Raw genomic sequence first — 23,001 nt, 5'->3', positions numbered from 1 at the left:
ATTATTTGTACTATAAAGTGACATTTATAACACAATATGTCCACACGAAGTGTCAGGGATACGGGTAGAATTCCCCCGAGTAATGTCCCATGACTAGATAATATATAAATTTGCACCTGCCAAGGTAAAGTTCACAGGGAAACATCATCATGAAATGTTGTTCACACACACACACGCACACACGCACACACACATATACATGTACTTACATCTACGTATTGTATGCGTGGGAGCATCAAAGATCTTTGGCAAGTTCTTGACAACATATGTATCTGTACTGACTTGTTACCATAGTACCTGTATCTGTGGGTTCCAGGAAAGAGGTGAACATCTGACCTACATCACTTCTGGCGTTGATTCTTCATATCTGCATTTGTATGCCCATGCCTTCCACTTTCGTTCTTATCGGGCAGATATTTGTTATATCAAATCCCCAAACACTGTGGTTCCCAACCTGTCTGCATAATAACAGTTCTGAACAGACTACAAATCAACCTCAGCACTTAAGATCCATCCATTCTGGCTGTTAAACTACAGGTCCTTGCAACAAGATACAAGCCACGTGTGTTTAGCATACGTATTGTCATAGATTAATTTGTTTATGTCCAGCGTGATATCAAGATTCAGAGTGACAAAAGACAGGAAGACTTTTGTTAAGTGTGGTGGCTTCAACTTTCTGATAGCTAACGATATATCTTTATTCTCTGGTCATGATAACACAATGTTTGAATCTAAACGAGGATGCTCTGTTATGTTCCAATATGTTAGAATCTTCAGTAACCCATGCTTGTCGTCAGAGACGACTAACGGGATCGGGTGGTCAGGCTCGCTGACTTGGTTGACACATGTCATCGGTTCCCAAATGCGCAGATCGATGCTCATGCTGTTGATCACTGGATTGTCTGATCCAGACTCGATTATTTACAGACCGCCGCCATATAGCAGGAATATTGCTGAGTGCGGCGTAAAATTAAACTCCCTCATTCCACAAAGATTTCAAAGAGCTTCACGAGATTACTTAAAATTTGATTGATCAGGGTTACAACATTTGAAGCCTCAAATAAAAATTAGTTTAGGCTGTAAAATTGATGTTCGAAGGAATTCCGTATTCTAACTTGCACTAATTATAATATTTTATTATAGTTCTACTTTAAACCATTTGCCTTCGCAGATGTCTGTAACTGTTGCCACTGGCGAGGCTGGACCCATAGGACTCTGATCATGATAAACAGGTGCTTATCATTCAGAATCATACACATGATTTTTGCTTTTAGTGGCGATGTATCATGATCATGGAAATGGGCTGTCGCTTTCGTCTACTTAAATGTCAACAATACGATTGACTTTAACACCCTGCAGGTACAATTACCTTTTATATTGTTGTAAAGTGTAAAATCTAATGCTACTGTCATCAAACTTATTGCACGTTGTTATCCCTTTACTCTGCATGTCGATATTAAGTTTATGCCTATTTAGTCTATACTGTATGATATCAACTTTAAACACACCGAGGGTCTACGCTGATTTCTAACCTTTGCCACACGCTGAAATTCACTTCCTTTCAGAATACATCCCTTTTATACTATACATAAGGCTTAAAAAACTAAGGGTTATATTCAAGGAAGATTTAGAATTCGTAGTTGAACCTATTTTTCAGAATGTTTCTGGCTAAGCATGAAGCACCATAACAAAAGTACATCTGGGAACAACATCGAACACATAATTAACGTATTGTATTCTTTTTTTTATACCAATGTAGACTGTCGTGATATACCATGTTCACACTTAGGGCAACATTTTTTATTTTCGTGTTTCTCATCCCCCGACCGACTGAAAGTTGGCCGCCGGCCCGAAAAATGTTGGGTTTTTTTATTTCACCGTCTCGAACTCGGTTCTTTCAACTGCTGACTTTCTGTGCCAATGCCGGGCTGAAGGTTGTAGGCAGAGGACAATTGAACATTCACACGAAGACTAAGTGTAATATCGTAATATTCTTCTTCCTTTACATTTCATTTATAAATGCACCATCATATGATGAGGAGTGACGAAACATGTGTCTCACTTTGTGATAATAACTTCTGATTTTGACGTTCTCTACCGTCTTTGCTTGCACTGGAATTTGTTTTATGGTTTTGAAATCAGCAAATTTGACAACAAATGGTTTTGCTGCCATTTCCCGAATACCAAAGAAAACGGAAGTGTTTTCCAGACGCAGAATAAGTGTTTTCCAGATTCAGAATTAGTGTTTTCATGTTTCTTGTATTGATTTTGCAGATGTCCCACAGCCACTCCCAAGAAGGTCAAATACAGCAGAATCGAAGCTACAAATGTTTCTTTTTATGTAGATTTACAAAAAATGAGGATTTCTTTGTTTTTATCCTTTATATTTTTAACTGGCCGACCAAACTTTACATCATTTACTTGTTCTTAACGTTGTGTGCATCGTTCTATTTTCTGATCTGACCATAATTTGAAGCGGAATCGTCTGCTGGCAGGCACATTACTGTCTTCGGAAAGGTCATCACAACATATCCTCATCCATAATTTATGAATACAGTTTATAATAGCCTCCTTAGAAACGCTGCCCTTTGAAGCTTAGTCTTTCACCTAATGGACGTCAATATATTCGCAATCCCAAAATTGAAGAATGTCGCTGAATTTATGTATTTAATCTATGACTGCTTGTCAGATAGGAGACAAGTAAGATATTAGTTCTATATTATGTATCGGGAGGAAAACGAACAATCGCCACACTTGGGTTTATGCCATTGGAAGCGGAATATGCAGAATACCGCAAAATACTCTTCGTAATTCTATCGCTTGTAAGATGTACATTGGGTGTATCCTAGCAACGTGATCAATAACATACAAACTACAAATTAGTTACAACATATTGGTGGAGCACCTGTTATTTTTGGATAGAGGCAGTTGGCGTATAAATTCACATAGCTGATCAGATAAGACAGGAGGCCATGCATCTCTCTGCGGATCTCAGGCCAAACGTTGGAAGTTGAATACCTGACCGATCGGTTAACCAATAACTAAGTCGGGAGTAATACCTGTGTTTGTAATTCTGTCAGTACACCTCTATGCACCCAGTTAACCGGGACGTCGTATATGTGTATTTAGGATGTTATAAAGGCGTAAAGGAGATGTTATACAGAAGTGAGTGAGTGAGTATGGTTTTACGCCGCTTTTAGCAATATTCCAACAATATCACGGCGGGGGACACAAGAAATGGGCTTCACAGATTGTACCCATGTGGAGAATCGAACCCGGGTCTTCGGCGTGACGAGCGAACGCTTTTACCACTAGGCTACCCCACCGCCCCTTATACAGAAGTGATTGAGGAGTTCATTAATTTATGTTTTTGAACAAGTTGCTATATGTAAGGTCAATGGTCTGTCCGGAGAGAGGAAGGTCGGTGTTTCTGTCCGGGACGTGTCATGTCAAAAGGCTTGGTTGAGTTCTCACACTATCCAGTTTGTAGATCCTCTTGGTAAAGCGAATCTCCGACACTCGATTCAAATAAGAGACCAGACAGGTTTGTGCCAAATTACATATCTCTGACTTTTTGTCATACAAAACCCAAGATAAACAGAGGAGTTAGAAGTGAGTGAGTATGGTTTTACGCCGCTTTTAGCAATATTCCAGCACAAGATTACAGCGGGGAACACCAGAAATGGGCTTCACAAATTGTACCCATGTGGGGAATCGAACCCAGGTCTTCGGCGTGACGAGCGAACGCTTTAACCATTAGGCTACCCCAACGCCCCGCCTCGTAAGAAGCTTATGTGAGAGTTTAATATAAAATCATATCGTATTTATTATAAAACGATTCATTTGTTAATGTGCATTAGTATATAAAAAGAAATGATACAATTTAGCACAGATCAATTATTCTACCTTTTAATGTATTTTTTATTTATTTGTTGTTAATTTCACAGACTAATTAGACAAATAGGACCTACACGCCATTACGTGGTGTTACTCTGACTTTCGGCATTGAGAGGGATAAAGCAAGGGTTGGTCGTTTCGGGGTCCGAGTGAGTGAGTGAGTGGGTGGGTATGAGTGAGTGGGTGGGTGGGTGGGTGGATGGGTTTGAGTGAGTGAGTGATAGGGTGTGTGGGTGGGTTTGAGTGAGTGAGTGAGTTTAGTTTTACGACCCTTTTAACAATACTGCAGCAATATCACAGCGGAGTACACCAGAAATTGGCTTCACACATTGTACCCATGTGGGAACTCGAACCCGGGTCTTCGGCCTGACGAGCGAACGCTTTAACCACTTGGCTATTCCACGGCCCCCGTACATTGTGTCAGAGTGGGGTATCCATGATAAACATGGTATATCAATGAGCTAGTTCTGAAACCGACACGACATGTACAAGAGGCCACTGTAAGTTACAGATGCCTGGTCTCCTAATGCTTCTGGTGAAAGTATTCACCATGAGCAAATTCATTGTGTTTCGAATTCGGATAGTGTCAGTACGCCCTGACTCATTACCTATAAGAAATGTAAACGAACAGTTCGTCGGATGTTAAAATCGATAACGATCCTTGATTCGTTTATGGTCTTTATTTAGCTTAACTGAAAGTGCACTCAAACGTGGGACGCTACCACCCCATGCCCCTTGAATGCTAAGATGTATAGAGGAATAGGCTATGTAGGCTGGTGAAAAGTTGACGCCATACCTACTGTTATTTTGTTAAGGGCTGAGGATACAAGCGCAATATTTAGGCTACGGGCTGCCGTTAACGCAGCAAAATGTAAATAGTTTTCAGCTCTTTACTGTCAAGTCAAATCCAGAACAATCTGGCGTTTACAATTATACATGGTATTAGAAGCTGGAGATGCCAGAAACAGGGACCATTATGAGGTCTGATTGATATCCGTTCAACGAAAGAGATAACAGGTTTAACACAATCTATGAACAAAAACATGTACTGCTCTCTGTTGTCATAAAATTTGCAAATGGCCTGAACTTAAGCTTCAGAAAAGCCATGATTTGAAATGCTAATAGATTCATCTTCAAGGATGACTCCACGAAAAGATTTGATTGTGGCTGTCGGATAATCTTCTGTACACGACCACATGCAAAGTAGAATAATACTTTTTATATGTTTACCATCAACGACAAATGTGGCAATCAACTGTGTAGTGGTACAAAGCCTGGTTCCCATAAAGGCACAGTAATCACCTATTAACAAGGCTGACTCTTGCGGAATATCTTTTACATCAGGAAATACAACTGACAAAGGAAATCACTGCTCATGTTTAAAAGCCCAGAAAAGAAGATAATTTCCCGAAATAAAATATTCCGACAGCATTTACCTATGAGACTCAACGAAAACAAGATATCTGTCAAGTAACACGACCAGAAATCCGCCATTTCTGAACACATCAGCAAAGAACAAAGAGCACACCATCATGTAGGATGCCACTATTTAAAGTCGTATCCACCGCCACTACCAACACGCGTCGAAGGAAGCTACAATCATTAACTCGCCTGTTTCCGTCAACAAAACTGATTCTCAAGAAAACTCCACAAAACTGACCTGAATTTTCCTTCACCTGATGACAGAGCAAGAATATACTCCGAAACGCCATCATGTGACAGAAAGAGTATCCGTTTGCACATGAAAGCCATTCAAAGACTTTGTAAGCATTGTTGCAACTATGTCCTAGCTCTATTATTTAACCGAACTATTATGATGATGTAACGTTCTTCAAATGATGTAACTCTTCAAATAAGACCTACCTAAACGATAAAACAACACAGATGGTGGAACTTCTTTAGTAAAAACTACCTACATGTTAAAACCGTTTGCACAAGGAACCACCATTGCAGCTTTTTCACACAACTGATTTAATCTTGATGGGCATACTAGTATATCACAGACAACCGCTAACCATAGGGGATGTACTTCACAATGACCAGACAACCACGGTGGGATCATTTCATAACAGAAGGAATGCGACTCTGTCATGACTTTCTAATGAGCATCACTCCAAACTAGGTTTTACTTCTCTCAATGGCAGCCCAACCGCGTCATACCAAAAGACGTTAAAATATGGTACTTGTTGGTCCCTGCCTGGCGCTCGGCATTAATGGGTACAACAAGGACTGGTCGGCTCGGAGTCAGTATAATTTGTCTGAGTGGGGTATTCATGCTTTACTGCGGCATGGTATCTCAGTGGGCTAGCACTATATAAAACCAGCTTCAGTCTGGGCTAGTACAAGCAGCCGCACATACACATACACACGCATGCACGTCGTCATATGAGCGAAATATTCTCAAGCACGACGTTAAACCCAAGATCACCTCACCTAAATGGCAGCAGTATTTTCCCACTACAGCCACGAAAGACGTGATATCTATTGAGTCAATCTTAACGGCTATGTGATTAGAACCACCGAACGGGGTATTGTTTTTGTTTGATTTCCATTGGCTCTTGTCAGAATTACGTCTTGTTAAAAAACAAAGGGGTCTTAAATCCCCATTTAAAGGACTCGTTGACAGTCGCTTTTTGTGCTACCCTGGGGTGTCCTAATACCCTTCAGAGATGACGTTTCTCAGAGACAGTTTTATCATTTCTGATAGTAATTCCCAAAAGAATACGAATGTGCCAAAGGCCTATTTCCTGGACTCGACCACGTGGAGTTCATGATGCTGATGCTACTGATCAATCAAATCGCACAGCTGTACCCTCGAAATGACATGTTTGTGGTCGATTATACACACATCGCTTGTGATTAGTGTCAGGGGGGCCAGTTTCACAGGCATCATCATTTCGTTACATCGTGATAATACAAATGAGGTTCTATCAGAATAAAGACAAAAAGAAATGCCTTTATCACGGAACAGCCATCGACCAACGGTCACGTCAAAGATTTAAGAAGAGCGACGGGAAACCATTGTAGTGGAGATATCTCTAAACTAACATATACCATTTTGTATCTGCTTTACACGAATATAACTTCCCAAAACATTATGAAAAGTAGCACTTTACTTCTTAAATAGAGATTTTGTAATTGTCTACCTGGCGATGCGCTTGTTTAGATTAGGTTGTGCATACTGAGATGAATCTGTCACTAATAGGTACAATGTATGTGAGTGTATAAGGGCTCAGACGACGAGTACATCATGAGACTGATGTCCGAGAGGTTCACACGAACTTTCAGCTCGTACACAGCTGCAAACATGTAACGAATTGATTATGTTTAGAACTACATGTATATAGACACAGTGTCAATATGTTACCATAAACCATAGCAAAGGAACGTATGCAAACCTCCATTTACCTAAATATCCGGATCAGCTGACCTGGAGGAATAATGAAATGGCAAATCTAAACGCAACAAGAACGATAAACTGTAGTTTATTTATAGAAGCAAACGTGGCCAAAAAATGACTTATTTTGTAGCGCTGATAATGGTGGTTGTATGCCGTTACCAAGAACAGTCATTCTTAATCTTCTGGCAATCGATCCTCACGAAAACATATACCGATCAAACACCCCCAATATTAATATCTGGTGTACATTCCGCCAACTGCAATAACATTCCTGGCCCTCCTCCTCACCGATTGTAATCAACGTTGAATTTGACGTTGAGGTAAATACGTTTCTTTCTCGATTCAAGGATTTCTCACGATTTTGTACTGCGACCAATATTGTCAAAGACATACTGTATGGTGTCTTGACTAGTTGTTACGTACCTTGACGTTTGAAATCCCCAAAGGGAAGTGCAAGACGTGGCCGACCATGAAGACTGGCCTTGTGTTCAGAGGATGGTCATCGAAATGTAATCAACAACACCGTCTAAGATGCCCATTCAGAATTTGAGTGATCGTCACAAGGTCATGTGAGAGGCACCCCATACAATCGGAAAACAACTGCCAAACGGTACTTGCTCTATGATATTCCGTATGCAATGTTTCTGTGGCGCCAAACACGAGATCTGCCATCAGTCATGAACAAAAGAGATCAACTTTTTTCGAACGAGTGGACCCTTCCCCTTGATCTCAAATTCCAGCGGCGACGAGCTTGACACCTAGCTAGTCGTGCTGCTTTGTGGTCTGGGCACAACAACGAATGACTGATAGGTCATCTAGCTATACACGGAAAGAATGAATGTTGCTTTCGTTTCATCAGCAATTGTCCAGCTATTCGAGGCGAGAACTGGTAACTATGAATTTCTACATGGAAACATAAAAAGAACAGTACTAAAACGAATGATCTTACGTACAATTCAAAATATCAGTCAAATATCAGCAATAATTTGATAAAGCAAAAACTAACAATTCTGCTAAAAGTTATATCTTTTCATTAAGACCACTTTCTTTCAAAAGGTATAAATTTTATGGCTAGAAATTTGTGCAAAAGGTTATTTTAAATTAGAAACATTAAAATATGTTTCACGAATCAATGCCGTATCCTGACAATCTAAAAGTATATGTTTCATGGTATGCTGGCACTAACAAGGAATACACATGGGGCATTATCGCCGTTTAAAAGGAAAGAATGAGTAAAACGTGAATGTCATATACGACATCGTATAGAATGCTGTACCAGTTACATTCCAGATACATCGACGTTCTTGTTGTACCAGTGACATTCCAGATACATCGACGTTCTTGTTGTACCAGTGACATTCCAGATACTTCAGCGACGTTCTTGTTGTACCAGTGACATTCCAGATACTTCAGCGACGTTCTTATTGTACCAGTGACATTCCTGATACATCGGCGACGGAGAAATTTAGTCGAACATTAACATACCACGTATTCAACTATTAAAATAACCAATGTATAGAATATACACATTGTACGTAATAATTTATGAATGAGATCTATATCTTTAAACAAATGAAATGAGGATTAACTTTATCTAAAAGATCTTTTCCTACTGGGACATGGTAAAACATATCCCTGGTAATGGAAAAAATGGGAGAAAATATGTTAAAAGCCTTTTCATCCCGAGAAAGTGTTTAATAGGATCAGTTCACGGCCACATTGGAAAGTACAGCTAAATTTCGTTCATAAGACGCAATAAGTGAGTTAAGTTTTACGCCGCACTCAGCAATATTCCAGCTATATGGCGGCGGTCTGTAAATAATCGAGTCTGGACCAGACAATCCAGTGATCAACAGCATGAGCATCCATCTGCGCAATTGGGAACCGATGACATGTGTCAACCAAGTCAGCGAGCCTGACCACCCGATCCCGTTAGTCGCCTCTTACGACAAGCATAGTCGCTTTTTGTGGCAAGCATGGGTTGCTGAAGACCTATTCTACCCCGGATCTTCACGTGTCTAAAAGCAAAGAAGTCAATGCTATGTGTTTTGAACGTTCAATATGTGGAGTAAAAAACGATCCATTGAAGGAGAATTTGAGCGAGTCTGACCAAGTATTATACTAACGAAACGAAAATGTGTCCAATACAAAACTGTTACCATGAGAAACAATAATTGGCTATAAGGAGAAGCATTACATGAAGTTAAGCATTGGTCAACGCTGAAAACTCAATCAAGCCTGTCAACAAGCAAATAAATCGCGTTTACAAAAATCACAAACACCCGCCTCTCAAAATAATTGCCTTCGAACACGCAGTGCAATCTATAAACTGTTGTTGCTCAAGACACAAACAACCGCGTTGTTTCAACACTCACACCCAACGGCACCCTTGTACACACAGAGATCGCATATCGAGCTTGTTTCAGATACAGTTGTGCCCAAAAAGAGGCACCCCTTTAATCTTATTCAGCAGCATGTGGGTCACTGTCGCAGATACAGTTACTGTATTATTCAAGAAGAGACATATTCCCTTTAATCTTATTGAACAGAATGTGAATTATCTGACAAGACGGGTGAATAACGCGGAAAATTAAAAACATATGGAAACATTCCTAATGGTTTAGTGAATGTTTCCTTTTATCCATAACTGGTCGAAATCCAATATAGTTATTCAATATCCACAAATGAGAAAAGGACGTTTTATGGCGGCAACTATGAAGAGCATCCCCTTTGTGATGAGTGATGGGTAAAGCTGATTCCTCCAACCCCACCCCTCCCCAGCACCCACATTGCTCGTTATAAGAGGCGGCCAAATGGGCTACCTGTTTGCCGTGGGTTGGGCGGTTGAGGTGTACTGCTTCCAGGAATAGCGTCACTTTCCTCAATACACCACTTCGACCCTTACTTTACCTGGACGGGGTGGTAGAATGGGCCCACGTATATCAATCGGCTGATCACGCCAAGCCCTGGGTCCGGAAAGTAACTTTGCACACATTTGATTTTTCACAATCCTGTTTCTTTCCTTGGTCATTTCTGTCTAAAAGCACAAACTATTGAGTGTTATTTTGCCTACTGTCCTCTGCCAGTAGGCCCATGTGGCAGTCTGGTAGGATATTTTCCTTCTTGAGAATACCTTCCTGGTCGCCTTGGTATCGTCTGTTGGCGATCCACAGATGTGAGCTATCTTTGTGGACGCTCCGTGGCGGGTGGAGAGCTAGCAGGGTCAGCAATATTCGTTACTACCACGGCACCCCACACGAATCTGTCGATTTGTTATCTTCGGAAACTGAGGCTGCTACAGCTGGCACTAGCGCTGATAATTGGTGTCGTTTTCTTGTTATGCCTTCTCTGAATGATGGTCCACTTAAATTGAATCCTTTTGCCAAAGGGCATAGAAGGGCTTGCTCTCGACGTGAAAGAGGTTAAAAAGCTACGGTCTTCGGCTCTCTAGTGACTGATTGCAAAAAACAAACAAATTCAATCCTAAATTCTACTTTCAATCAGATTACTGCCTAATGTTCCTGTCAAGGCTTCACCTCACATGACACTCAATAGTAGTAAAGACATTGTCCGTGATGCAGAACCTTATCTTTCAGACATGGATGAGGCTGACATCGTGTCACTCACAAAGAGCCACTGCTGTGAACCGTTTCATGTCTTGAAAAGAAAACGTAATTAAAGAAACAAACATATATCTATTTACATTTGGTCTTTCATGAGGCCCACTTAAATCTGGCTATTGTCACTTTAGAGTATGTGCCTACATTCCTAATCCGTTAAGGCGTTAACCCGTGATATCTGGGTTAGAATTAACATAAGAGGCCACTAACAGGATCGGGTGGTCAGATTCTCTGACTTGGTTGACACATGTTATCGTATCAATATCATGCCACAACCCAACTGCGAGTCACCGATGTGGTGGCAAATGTGAAGACAGCAAACCCTGTCATAAACCTGTCTGCCTGTGTAAATTGCTCTGGAAGTCACTCAAGAAAATGCCCTATATTGGAGCTTCAGTCTAAACATGACCGTAATGTATTTTTGGAACCACAGAAATTCGTACTGGCTCAGCTTCTGCTTCAGCTCCTGGTTCTATCCTATGTCATTCAGTAGGTTGCAAGACTGACTACACGTGGGTGAAAAACTCTGCCCTTACCTTGATATATAACACAGTCGAAGTGAGGCCTCCACAAGACCTCAAGTTCACTATCATTCAAAGGCATCTTGTGAGAAGGGTTCTTCTTTGTTTCAGGAAAAAGTTACTGTCTTAATCAGCTTACACAAATGAGAAACAAAATAAAAAGACCCATTTCAAATCGAAAAGTGAAACTAACAAAAAGAATGAAAGTGGCTGAACCTCAAAAGGGACAAATAGCCAGTCCACGACCTTTCTCCCTTAAAGAAGGGGATCTCCTGTTTATCCCCCGAAGAGATAACGTCTTGTAGAGGACTGAGGGTTAATTTTATTGTTTTTCAGCAATTAGTCCAAGATTTGAAACCGCCGACATTCTGCTTACAAGAAACCTATCTTAAGCAGACGGATAATTTTAACTTACTTAATTTCAACGTCTATCACTATTTTTCTCCTCCGGGTGATAGCGTCACTGGATGATTATTCAATGATTGTGAGGAGAGATGTTGTTTTCAGCCCATTTAACACTGAAAACAAATCTCAACGCCGTTACTCTGTGGTCTTTGTAAATTCCGGCTTCATTAACTCCTGATTTGTCGATTACAGAGTCAAGCCTAGGAAATGAATTTGAATGGTCAGGCCAGGACGACCTCTCCGGAAGAGACCATTTTCTTACAATTCTAAAACCTGCGACCCCATCTGATGTTCCTCCATCATGAAGACGGAATTTAAAAAATGCTACAGTAACTGAGCTTAATATAAATCTATATGTAGTGACAACCTTAAACCTGAATTTTTTATTGATGTTCCTTGGCAATAAACTGTTTATTGTCTGACGAACTACATCACATGACATAGCTGGCGAGACACTAAGTCATCTGCAATTCCTCACTTACGAACACCATGGTTTAACTATGGCTGCAAACAAGCTAGGAAGGCGAGGAAAAAGGCTAAGTAGCATTTCCGTTGCCACCCTATGATCCACAATTTAAATAAATTCAAGATTCTAAAGGCTAAAGCACGACGTACATTTAAAAAGTAAACCACAATATTGGCGAAACTGTCTATCCAAAATCAGTTCACGTACGCCGATGTATGCAGTGTGGAATATGATCCAGAAAATCAAATGTGAGGGTTCTAAATTTAATATTTACCATCTATCTAAAAACGAGGGGTAGCCCAGTGGTTAAAGCGTTACCTCGTCGAGCCGAAGGCCCGAGTTCTGTTCCCCATATGGGTACAATGTGTGAAGTCTAATTCAGGTGTTCCCCGCCGTGATATTGCTGGAATACTGCAAAAAGCAAAACCTATCTCTGTCAGTCAGTCGTTTACTCACACTCTCAAAAACGAGGACCAGTTATTAACAAACAAACAGTTTTGCCAAACATTCTTCCTCTTTCAGTTATGTACCTCAAAAGAATATAACACAGTAAGAAAAGAATTTCAATTCGGCAATGGGGAAGATTTCCATCAAATATGTTCTAGTCAGGAGCTGCATACTTCTCTCAACAATCTCACGCTGCTGCTTCAGGAGCTGTTAACATAACCTTATCAACTCTTATAACCCTTACCAGAATCATCTTTGCAGTCTCTTTTATAAATGTGGATGACATTTGGACTTCTGGAAAGTTCCCTTCTTCATACCGTGAGGCAATAATTGTCCCAATACCTAAACCTGGACGTGATCATGCCGATCCTTCAAATTCTCGACCACCTTCATTATGACTGCGTTTGTAAAACCATGGAGCGCATATTGAATAATAGACTAGCTTGGTACTAACAAACAAATATCTTGTTTTTCTACAATGTGGTCCCCGTGGTCCCCATGAAACAGAAGTACCATCGATCATTATTAAGTAAGCTTGGAATCATTTGTCAAAATGCTATAATTAATAAACAAGACGAAGTGTCTATATTTTTCGATCTAGAAAAAGCATATGACACACTGCGTGTAATTACAGTGTTTTAAAAGATTTACAAGACTTTGGATTGCGAGGCCTTTTGCTTCAATGTATATCAAAGTGTTTTCCTGACAGGCAATGTCAGGTCCACATGGGTTCTATGCTGCCATTACAATCAGGATCAGAGGATCGCAATATTTTGTCTGTCACATTGTACAGTTTAGCAACTGTGTTAAACGGCTCCATCATTTATAACCGATGACATGTGTCAACCAAGTCAGCGAGCCTGACCACCCGATCCCGTTAGTCGCCTCTTACGACAAGCATAGTCGCCTCTTACGACAAGCATGGGTTACTGAAGACCAATTCTAACCCGGGACCTTCACGGTTTCAAATCCGGTGGCAAAATGAAATAAAAAATATCTTGAAAATATAGCCCCTACTCAACATTTCTCTAGAGTTGCGGAAATCTGAAAGAAATCAAATTATTCACCAACAACAAAATATTGATTTACGAAACACTAATGATACTTACAAATCTATCTTCCCAGACCGGTGGATCCAAGTATGGTGGTTCAGTTGTCAGTTTACATTTACTGGATCCAGATTACCAGATGGCAAGTCCATTTGCAGAGCAGAAGTAAATGCCATATTTACTGTTCTTAAATATAATTTATATCAATAAACAGTCCAAACATAAGCAAATCACAATACTTTAGACTCATGTTTATGGCTTCAATCTATTAAAACGTACATATCCTGTAAACATTCACATTTAGTCGAAATAATTGAATTCAATAATGATCTTGCTATTGGCCTGTAAGACATAGTCCTTTGTTGCATGGTTACCTAGCTACATGAGAATCATCAAAAACACAATGGCTGATGCTTCTGCATAGTCAGCACTCAACAAATACGTGACACCACTTCTTATCTCATACTCCGATTATAAACCTGTGATTAAAACCTTACATTCCTGTTCCAACGCAAAGTAAGTACAAATAAATTACATGAAACGAAACTAACAATCAGTTATACTTACTTGAGTTGTCTGTCCAGATTTTATCGTCATTATTTGACGATGTCGTTTTGGCTATTCCATATATACACATGAATATTTATTGAAAATAAATATGCATCGTCATTTTTATAGAAAAATCAACACAGTTAAGCAGGTCATGCTAGACCGTGATTCTTACACCACAAGGCGTATAAGAGAGATAATTCCCATTTGGTATTAGAAATAGAATTACGTCATTCATTTGAAGTTTGGTAGGCAATGATTATATACTGAAACTGGTCATAGCTGTGCTGTGCCCTTTGCAGGGTTTTGTCAAGTATTGTAAATGTCTGTTCTCCCTGGGGTATTGCAAGCCCATAACATTCAAAGAATATTATATCTCTCTCTTCTTAGACACATAATACGTTTTATTCTTAACTCTCGCCAATGGAGGGATCAGCACGGTCCATGCGGGTAGCAAAACTACTGAAAATCCCCATGGTCCCTAATGTGGCGCTCTAACTTCAATTGCTGGCAATCTATAGCTCAAGTTTCTACTGTATTTTCTCTGAGAGGCATTTTAGAAGTTGTATAGATGAAGGAAAACCAAATTCTATGGATAGTCAATTTCTTTACTGCAATGAGTGCGACGTTTCGGTGTAGGTACTAACACCGTTATCAAGCAAGTTTTAATCACTTGCTAACGGTGTTAGTACCTACACCGAAACTGGGTTCGGTATCCCGGCTGCTTCTTTTCTTGGGAAGTAAACCCAAGTACAAAATATTGCACTTTTGATTTGCGATTGTACGCTTATAATTTTGTTTATGTGTCTTTTCATAACCAGCAATGTATATTATATGTCATGAATAAGTGATAATTGTGTTTTAATTATGTTTGATTTTTGGTTGCATGTGACCTTTAACATCAGTCAGCATTAATACAGTTGTAGGGGCGGTGCGGTAGCCTAGTGGTTAAAGCGTTCGCTTGTCACGCCGAAGACCCGGGTTCGATTCTCCGCATGGGTACAATGTGTGAAGCCCATTTCTGGTTGCCCCCGCCCTGATATTGCTGGAAAAAGCTAAGAGCGGCGTAAAACCATACTCACTCACTACAGTTGCAACAGGGTGATGCTATTACAAGCACTGGCCAGACAAATATAACTATAGAAAGGGGTTGAATTTGGAATTAAAGTGGTTTTGACTTTTGTCAACTTGCTGTCTCGTCAGTCATTATCAGTCTTAAATAAACTGTAGCACCTTAACCCACTCCAGTTTGTCGTGTTTGGCACTTCGGTCATATAAGTAGAAACCCGTGGAGGCGTTATGTTTCATATGAAATCTGTTGAATCAGAGCCAATTTTCCGACTATACCATCGGTGATTTGAATTTTGCAACAACTTAAGAGGAAAATTTGTAATATGCTTTCAATTCTTCGTAGAAAGATTGTACCCATAATGTTGGGAAATTTAGAAACCCAAGTTCGGTGTGCTTAATGTTCATATAAATACAAACCAGGAAAATATTCAGGCTATGTTTATCTACTACTGCTGTGAAACTGAACAGCACTAGCATGGAACTCCAGTCTTAAGTCCACGATCAGCAGATCCTGGTTCGATTAAGAGACAATTCAGCAAATTAACTGCAGAGTATTTGACAACATTTGAGATTTCCAGTTTGTAAAAACAACAAAATATCCTATATAGTGACAACTTTATTGATGAGATTCAACATAACAGAAAACGACGAAAAACAGCAATGTACTATGTACACAATCGGGTGACGCTGTCAAATTACAGATACTGAATATACAATCCTATGTATCGAGGATGGGTTGGGGTGTAGGAAGAGTGGGGTGGAGGAAGGGCGGGGACTGAAATCAACACAGTGGAACATGGAACATGGAAAAGAATATGAAAAAGTTTGTACATTTTGTACATCTTTGTGTACACAGCGTTTGGGGGAGTCTCAGCACATCTCTTGTGCTTGCTGTACAATGTTCCGGGCTAAACAGGGGCGGAAGGGTAGCCTAGTGGTTAAAGCGTTCCCTCGTCACGCCGAAGACCCGGGTTCGATTCCCCACATGGGTACAATGCGTGAAGCCCATTCCTGGTGTCCCCCGCCGTGATATTGCTGGAATATTGCAAAAAAAAAAGCGGCGTAAAATCAAACTCACTCACTCCTGGCTTAACAATGACCATTGCTGGTACAGGTTTTAATCTTTCATTAAACATTTGCATACCTCCCAAATATGACACGTATGTATGCCGAGTTGCCTTGTTTAACCCACGTATGACACGCTATGTGCGTTTTGTGAATGTACTTCCTTATACTGTCAGTAGAATGTATACATCCAGAGCAGCATGGCTCAACTACATCTGTATATATCCATCCTCCTGACTGGCAAAATCAATTCCTATCTCACATGGAGATGCTTTCCCAGACATCTAAATACACCAAAACGTATACTTGAATTCCAAACCTGACAAAATATACAAGTTTTTTTTAGAATGTCACTCCATTCTCCTGACAGGCAAAATCAATTACATTCTCAAATGTAGACCATTTGCCAGATATCTAATACACCAAAGCCTATGTGCATTTGATTTACCAAACCTGACAAAATATATAATGTTTTTTAGAATGTCACTTGACTGAATACATCCAGGGTAGCATGGCTCAACCACACCTGTATATATCCACCCTCCTCACAGCCCGAAAGAGACAGTGATTAGTAACAGTAAACCTACATAAATGTACCTGACACATAGATCAGATATTATTTGGTAATGTAACCCTGAAACAGATAGAGATTTAACACGTTTTTCCCATTGTATTCAAGAAAGACTGCTTTAGGGTACTGCCAAAATGTAATGTGTTTCATGTTCCAGGGACACTGACTTTTTGAAATCACAGAGTTACACTGAGATCAATGAATGTACTGATGACTGACAGTTTTTTAAAACACCCCGGTCAGTGTTCTGTATCATGTAGGACCTGGAGAGATCCTGACATCTTTCTGGAGGGATGACATGATGCCTGTTGGATAAAGATACATGAGTTTAAAGTCTGTAACATTGACGAATGAATAACAAATGTAAGCGTGGTGACTACTGTATTCATTTACATGTAACACGATGCCGACATCATGAAGTGGCTACGATTTGTCTTCCTTCAAATGCCTTCTAAGTCTTGAGTACACAATCTATTTTAGCTGCCTGGTGGATGTTCAGGTGGAAGATAGCTAGCGCATGTGCATGTGTATCTGTTTTATTTTAAATATACCAGCATATTGCTCAGATCTAAGTTTCAACTACTTACCGTAGACAACATGCAGATCCTGATGGTGAGACAGGTGAGTTTGATATTACAGGTGTAGCAGGTGGGAGACAGGTAAGATCAGGTGGGAGATAGCTAGAGTACTGTCGGGAATAGATAAAAAACCAGGGTTAATTAAGTTTATGCCAAAATGATAACATGCGCTGGAATATCTTCATACAAAGCAAGGGTTCTACCCAGTACACCATAGATGATAAAATTTGGGTTAGATTTACGAAGTCCAGCCGTCATTTTAAGAAATTTGAAATGTAGACTGCATTTCAATCACTCTTAAATTTTCGTATCCCCAAATTTCTGAACCATACGTTAAAATCGGTAGAATCATCGTATCAAAAGCAGATAAGAGACAGTCAAGTGGAAAATTTATATTGCGTGATCTCTTAAAGCTGTAGATAGCCTGTGTTGCGTCATTCTCTTCCCACAGAGGTTACTTGCCATATCGTCCTACGAACCTCTGTTCTAATACGGCCATATTTCCCGGTTCTCGTACAATCCCCTAGCGGCAAAAGATCGCAACACGAATTACCTCCCTTCTTTCTATCCAATCAGAACACGTGTTACATCGACTTAGATTCAACTTGACTAACACAAGCAAATGTGGGGTCACAAATATCCCCCATCTGCCGGGGACTTGTGTTGATGTTACACACAAGACGTTTAATGGCTAGCTTGTCCGTTGTCAACGAGGGCGATGGAGACGCCACTGATCCGCCATAACATGACTGAGTTCTGTCTAGAAGAAACGTTTGCGCATCGCGCAGGGGAAGAAGTTTAGTTTTCTTGAAGCATACGGAAATTACCGAGACCTTGCGAATGATCACTTTTGAAACAACGTCGCTGATTGCACAACTAAATCTGATTGCCTCCAATCAAGAGTCTTGAAGGCTCACACCATGAAAGGGCCGTATCAGAACAGAGGTTACGTAGGAAGATATAACAGGAGTAACCTCTGTGGGAAGAGAATGGTGTTGGGTTTGCAACAATGGATTCAATATATGTAACCTTCCTTGTACTTCGATGAAGTTTTTACGATGGCTGATTTAAGCTTTTCTATGGGTATCATACGCATTTACATATCTCAACAAACTTTATGAAATATAGACACGTAAGATGTTAATCAATGAGACATATTCATCACACATGAAAAAAGCATTAACATATCTTTGGGATGACCCCTTGTGCCTATAGGCAGATCATGCATTTCATACCAGGTGAGTCGACGGTCCGTCGTCATAGCTGGTTGAGGGACCTAATTGCCATCTATACTCGATCTATTGTTTACAGCAACTATTCGTATTTTTTCTAAGTTTTGTCGGATTTTATGAGTAAACATGATTTTCTGCATATCCTATTACGCATCCCACTGAACGCCCAGTTAGACCGATGTGGGATATTTCCACATATGCTATTTGCAGTTATTACAGAGTAACAGACTAAAAACATTTTTTCTCCTATTTCCGTCAGTACTTTAGATTGTTAATTAGGGTAACACCTACAGGTACAATTGAACAGTCCACTGTCTTGTGAACAGGGCAGAGTGAGCCTGAAACAGGTTCGTTACTGAGAAGTTTGATTATGTGTATCTTGAACTTTGTTGTGATTAAATGATATCAGTCTTCTCTTCTAGAAATTGTTTTGCCATGTAAGATGAGATTAATAGCAATCAGTGTTCTATATCTAACGATATTTTCTAAAGACTTTAACAGTTCATGTCTTTGAATAGTATACAATAGACTTTCAAAGAAGTAATGAATAACATTCTCACATCCATGGCCACACTGACATGATGCGTCATTTTTTACATTTATTCTAAATATACCATAATTAAGTGTATTCTTGTGTGCAAAACATTTTACATCCTTATTCCATATGAATAATATTTAGTTACACACTTGTCTTTCACGTGGATATAAGATTTAAATGATGCAACAGAGTCGCAAGTTATAATAGCTAAGGGAATATTTTTTACATTCTAACTGCTGATGGAATAAGAGATGACGTTGAGTGCCTCAGTCTTGAACATGGTTGGCTAAATCATCGGAGATTCGTAACTCATAACTTCTCCGGTTGCCTACTAAATGTGGGAGTAAATGCTGAAGAAAGCTGGGCAAGACCTTCTTGAAATATATAGAATAATATTAAACGCCTCTTCTCTCACAATGTGTATGTATATCAGTGTTTTATTTAAAATATACAAAATAATTGCTCAGATCGAAGTTTAAATTACTTACCATAGACAACATGCATATGCTGATGGTGAGCTTGACGTTACAGGTGTAGCAGGTGGGAAGACAGGTGTGATCTACTGCTGTAGCAATGGTACCTGTACAAGGGATGAGAATCACATATACCTGGGCCGACTAACAAATATGCAAACAGTGAGAAAAACATGAATGACAGTGTATATTCCTTATGATATTAAATGTAAGTAGCGCCCAACAAACAGATTCTGCGGGTATTTGAATTATTATGAAGAGCATGTATGAATGGCTTTGCCTGCAAATTTGTGCAATCTCTGTACCAAAGGCAGAAGATGCTTGGATAGTGTCCGATATAAAGGGAAAGTTGACTATTTGAAAGATGAAGTCATTCTTCTTGTCAGAAGTCTGGGACAGGTTTATGAATATATATGAATCGAAATATAGAACACCCGAGGCTGTTTCAAAGTTCACCTTTCCAGTGGTAGACTATAGGCAATTTGATCGGGTTTTGTAGATAAGATGATGGGGGCGGTGGGGTAGCCTAGTGGTTAAAGCGTCCGCTCGTCACGCCGAAGACCCGGGTTCGATTCCCCACATGGGCACAATGTGTTAAGCCCATTTCTGGTGTCCCCCGCCGTGATATTGCTGGAATATTACTGAAAGCGGCGTAAAACTAAACTCAGTCAGTCAGATAAGATGATGGAAAGAATTGTAAATTTGGGAACAAATACCTAAACAGAAAAGGAAACTACAATTTCGAAACATTATTGCATGTATTGCTTGAAATTCACCTTCTGGAGACATCCATGCTAGAGATCTGCTGTTTGACATAATCTGGCTGAGTCACATGACTAGGTCCATGTTTGTTGTCGTCACAGATATGGACGTAGATATTAGTGGTTGGCAGACATCGGGAAGTCTGTCAAAGTGGTTGGCCAAGATCTGGATTTGAACCATCTCTGGTGGTTGATGCCTTAGACTTTGTCCATTTTGGTAGATTGGGGACTGTTTCGCATATTGCATTCCTTGAGACAGTATTTGACATAAGTGGATCCGAGAGGTAAGATGAACAAAGCACTTCGTGATACCAGACATATGACCACACATGATTAGGAACATACTTCATCATCTATTTCCAGCATCAAGGATAAGTAAAATACTACGATAAACCGAGCAACATAATACAGTTCAAAATGTAACCGAAATATCGGTATGATCTGACATTCTAATTGCAATGGTATTGAATCTCCTGTTGGCAGTTGCCTTTAAAACTGCTCACCAAATACAACCAGCCGAGAAGATGCTTACGGATACCATCGAGTCATCGTTCAACTAAAAGGTGTTAGCGGGGATTTCATGTAGGAGTGTGAGCCATGAAACATGAAACACCCCTCAACAACTCAAAGCTGCCCGGTCGTCAGTAGGTACACGATACACCATCAAAGAGTTGGGCGATTTGGTTGAACAAATAATCCTAAAGAGTCCTCTTGGTTATGAAAACAGAAGTGGAGATTGGGCTCACATCTTAATCGGATACTGTGATCGTGGAAATCATTATATAATAGTATATGAAGTGGTATGGATCCCTGCACATGGTGCGGTGTAAATGGTAGAGGTAAAGAAGCTTTGGACTCTCAATGCACCTGGGGAGAAAACGATAACATTTTGTTAGGACTAGAATAATTATAAAGCTCTTCTTAAAGATGATGGAAACTTGTTTTGATATTCGTCTGAGAATTGAAAATTGAAGCCATCCTTCTTGCATACACTCTGGTATAGGTTTTTGAATATATACACACGAATCAAATACGAAATATCCGAGGCTGATTCAGATTGCGAGATAGTTTCTAAATTTTGCTAGCTAGTCGGGCTACCTATGCCTGAAAGTTACTTGCCCACAAAATAATTCACTAGCACGAAATTTAATTGTAGACACAGGTTTCATCATTAAGCTGCTAATATGATGAACATTAAACGTGCATTACGACTGAACAAGTCGGAGAGAGATATATTAACAAAATGACCATATGAAAATTCACTAGCCAATCGGGTCAGTGACTCTGGAGAGTTACTGGCCCGACAGGATTTTTACTAGCAACGGGCTAGCGCGCCATTGGCTATTTCGCATAGTGGGCTGATTCAATGATTGCTCTTTCATTGGTAGGGTATAGGCCATTTGGCAGGGTCATTTGTAGATTAGATCATGAAATGAATGCTCACCTTCGAGAATCAGACATCCATGCTTGAGACCTGATGTTTGACAGCATCTGGCCGAGTTACAGGACTATGTCCATGTTTGTAGTCCTCTAAGGTCTGCACGTACACCTTAGCCTTTGGCAGATATCGGAATGAGTGTCTCAGTGATTGGCCGAGATCTGGAGTTTCATCACGCAGTGAGTGAGGCATCTCTGGCCGATATCCTAGACACTGTCAATTTTGGTAGGCCCAGGGCTGTGTGGTCCACTTATTGCATCTGATGGGACAGTGTTCGACAGACGTGGATCCGATAAGACAGGTAAAATAAGCAACGCACTTCATGATACCAACCACATGACCGCACATGATTAGGATACTCCATCCTCTACGCTTAGTATACGGATAAGTAAAATACTACATTAAACTGAACCATGATACAGTTCAAATGTAAACGAAATATCAATATGATCTGACATTCTCGTGGCAATGGTATTGAATGTTGACAGTTGTCGTTCAAAGTATTCACCAAATACAGCCAACTTGAGACAATGCGTACGGATACCACCAAGTCATCGTTCAACTAGAAGGTGTTAGCGGGTCTTTCATGTAGGAGTGTGAGCCATGAAACATGAAACACCCCTCAACATCTCAAAGCTGCCCGGTTATCAGTAGGTACACGATACACCATCAACGAGGTCGTTATGTGAAAGGAAGCGGTGATTACTCCAATAAATTCGCATCCTAATTGGATGGCATGATCGTGGGAATTATTATAGAGTATACGAAGCTGTAATATTCCTGCACATGTACGGTGTAAATGGCGGAGGTATTGAAGCTCTGGACTCTCAACACACCTGAGGAGAAAAAAGATAGTATTTTGTTAGGATAAGAATAATTGTTAAGATCTTGTTAGAGATGATAAATTAACTTGTAATGTT

The 23,001-nt window shown here is 40.1% G+C and overlaps 1 long non-coding RNA gene across 1 annotated transcript; it reads left to right on the top strand.

Moving 5' to 3' along the window:
• Nucleotides 1–16,778: 16,778 nt before the first annotated feature.
• LOC124270690 lies at nucleotides 16,779–21,797 on the top strand. The gene is made up of 3 exons (XR_006896862.1): nucleotides 16,779–16,790; nucleotides 18,768–18,778; nucleotides 21,690–21,797. It is a non-coding gene; the product is annotated as an uncharacterized LOC124270690 (long non-coding RNA).
• Nucleotides 21,798–23,001: the final 1,204 nt, after the last annotated feature.

Source organism: Haliotis rubra, unplaced genomic scaffold (genome assembly GCF_003918875.1).
Source record: "Haliotis rubra isolate DU_JTF1 unplaced genomic scaffold, ASM391887v1 Scf154, whole genome shotgun sequence".
NCBI classification, from domain to species: domain Eukaryota; kingdom Metazoa; phylum Mollusca; class Gastropoda; order Lepetellida; family Haliotidae; genus Haliotis; species Haliotis rubra.
Note: the sequence above shows the minus strand (reverse complement) of the source record. Positions and strands in the feature narration are given on the sequence as shown.